The sequence below is a fragment of the Cervus canadensis genome, chromosome 26 (assembly GCF_019320065.1).
Source record: "Cervus canadensis isolate Bull #8, Minnesota chromosome 26, ASM1932006v1, whole genome shotgun sequence".
Lineage (NCBI taxonomy): Eukaryota > Metazoa > Chordata > Mammalia > Artiodactyla > Cervidae > Cervus > Cervus canadensis.
Genome location: NC_057411.1, coordinates 27275176 through 27278626, shown reverse-complemented (window position 1 = coordinate 27278626; position 3451 = coordinate 27275176).

Genomic DNA, 3451 nt, shown 5'->3' with positions numbered 1-3451 from the left:
TAATCAATCATTGTAGATATTTCTGTCCTTTTGTAAATTTTTAACCTTCTTAACTTTTTGTAGTAAAATTATTATTTTTTTATGGAAATTGCTTTTAAAAGTCAGTAAAATTTAAATTCATTGAGATTACTTTAAAGGAACTTCCCTAAAATAACTTTCAAGTTTACCTGGAAACATGAATTTTCCTTTAAAAAAAAAAGAATGATAATGAGGGAAGATATATGATATATCCTACAAGGTATTAAAAATATCCTACAAGGTAACAATATTTAAGATAGTGTTCTGTTCTTTTGGCTTCCCAGATGGTTCAGTGGTAAGGAATCTGCCTGCCAAGCTGGAGGCACAGGAGATATGGGTTCTAGCCTTGGGTCAGAAGACTATTCTCTAAGAAAAATATGAATAGATCATGTAGATAAGAGCCTTCAGGATAAAAAATGGCATTCTGAATAAGTGGAGAAAGGCTATAAATCATGAAAAATGAACTAATTATGAAAAAGTTATATCCTTTATGTACAGTAAATCACAATGAATTTATATATAATGAAAATTCATGTAAGAATGAAAACAATGAGGAAGTAGAAAAATACATGGGAAATATTTATAAAATCTTAAATCAGACAGCACAAGAGAAAATATAGGGACTACTTAAAAAAATGTATTTCACACAAAACAAACGAACACCATAATTAGAACTAAAGACAAAGAACAAAAAGTAACTACAACATAGTTAAATGATTCCTATCCTCAATATCTATTGTTGTTACAAAACAGCTTAGAAAAAGATAAAACTGGAAGACTTTAATAAGTTATTCACAAAAGTAAAACTGTCTAATGAACACAGGAAATAATGCATAAATGCACTAATATTCAAAGATAAATTAAAAGAATAAGATGCCACCTATGCGTATCAATTTCAGCAAAGGTTAAAAACACAACTTACACTGAGGATTAGGAGGGACAGACACTTTTACACATAACTATTAGTAGGGCAGTAGACTGATACAAACTTTATGATGGGCTTTTGAGAGGTTTGTATCAAAAGCAAAAAATGACTTTAAAATGTGTGTAACTTTTGATCTAGCTATTTATTTCCAGGAAATTAGTTTGGGGAAATAAGGATATGTACGTAGATTCAGCTACAATAATATTCATTATAATGCTTTTTAAAACAGTGAAAGATGATAATCTATATTCAATGGTAAGGATTGATTACATAAAGTATTTATTGTCCACACATAGGATCAACCACTATATGGTCTTTAAAAATGTTCTGTAAAGAACAGACTTTTGAACTCTGTGGGAGAAGGTGAGGGTGGGATGTTTCAAAAGAACAGCATGTATATTATCTATAGTGAAACAGATCACCAGCCCTGGTGGGATGCATGAGACAAGTGCTCGGGCCTGGTGCACTGGGAAGACCCAGAGGAATCAGGTGGAGAGGGAGGTGGGAGGGGGGATCGGGATGGGGAACACATGTAACTCCATGGCTGATTCATGTCAATGTATGACAAAACCCACTGCAATGTTGTGAAGTAATTAGCCTCCAACTAATAAAAATAAATGAAAAAAAAATGTTCTGTAAAGATGACATCACTAAATATGAGGAAGGATATAGAATCATAGGAACTCTTATAAGCCAATGGTGGGGGTATAAGTTGGCAAAACCACTTTGGAAAACTATGGTGATATCTACTCAAGCTGATCCTAGGATCCAGCAATTCCATTTCTAACAGAAATGTACATATACTCTGTAGAAATGTGTACATTTAAGTGCATCAAAAGGCATGGACAAAAATGTAGTTGTAACAGCTCCAAAGTGAAAATCCAATGTTCACCAACAGTAGAATAGAAATTATAGTTTATTTATACAATGTGCTGAAGAAGTGATGTTTTTGAACTGTGGTGCTAGAGAAGACTCTTGAGAGTCTCTTGGACTGCAAGGAGATCAAACTAGTCAATTCTAAAGTAAATCAACCCTGAATATTCATTGGAAGGACTGATGCTGAGGCTGAAGTTCCAATACTTTGGCCACTTGATGTGAAGAGCTGACTCACTGGAAAAGACCCTGATGCTGGGAAAGATTGAGGGCAGGAGGAGAAGGGAGCAGCAAAACATGAGATGACTGGATGGCATCACCAACTCAATGGATATGAGTTTGAGCAAACTCTGGGAAATGGTGAAGGACAGGGAAGCCTGGTGCACTGAAGTTCTTGAGGTCACAAAAAGTTGGACATGACTTAGCACTGAACAACAACAGATGCAATAAAATATTATAGTGTAAAGAAAATACATGGACTAGTACCACATGCTGCGATGTGGATGAATCACAAGAAAATGTTGAGGGAAAGCAGCCACAGTACAGAGTATGTACTATATGACTCCATTTACAATAACTGACAGGGATAAAAGTCAGGATAGTGGTACTTTCGAGGGTGTAGGGACTGGGAAAGAGCATGAGGGAAGCTTCTGGGGCATTGATAACTTTCTCCATCTTGGTCTGAGAGGAGATACATGAGTATATTCACTTTATGAAAGTCCAATGGTCTATACACTTATGTGTGCATTTGTTATATGTATGCTGACTTCAGTATAAAGTTTAGTTAAAAAAAAACTGATGTTCTATATAGGTTTCTCTTAAAAATGTGATCCATTGAGCTGCAACACAATCATGCAGGGTGCCTATTAGAAAATTCAGATCCTAGACTCCAAAGCAAACTTGCTGAATCAAATTCTTTGGGAGAAGGGGTTAGGATTCTGCATTTTAAGCCAAGCTCCCTGGAAAATATTTAGGTAGACTAAATTTGAAAGCCACTGTTGTAGAAAAATATTTAACATCATGGAAAATATTATAATAGTTAAGAGTGAACTTTGGAGCTAAAATACCTGGGTTTAAATCCAGCCTCTGCCATTTAACAGCAGTGTGACTTGGGGAATGTATTCCAGCTTTCTGGGTCCAAATTTTCTCAAGTGGTCAAATGAGAATAAGATTATTTAACTCTTATGGTAGTTTGGGGGACTAAAAAGAGTCAAAATATATGTAAAGTGCTTAGATTAGTGCCTGGCACACAGTAAGCACTGTATGAATGTTAAAAAAAAAAAAGAGCAAAGCAAATAATAAAAAGGATATACAATATAATTCTATTCTGTAAGAATATATAAATATAGATGAATTTATATACAAATATACACATACAAATGATAGAAAAGATCCACATAGAGTGTTAACAGTGTTACTTCTGGATTCTATGATTTCCTTGTTATTAGGAAATAACTTTTGGAAGTTAGTAATTTATTGTTTATTTGACTTATTATGTCCATATTTCTTAAGGTCTGCTTAACATTACAGATGACACCATGGTATAGGAAACAAACCCTTTAGAGCAAATTGCAGAAGATACTGTACATTTCTTAATATGGAAGACACTGAGTCAGTTTCCACTTTATAACTCAA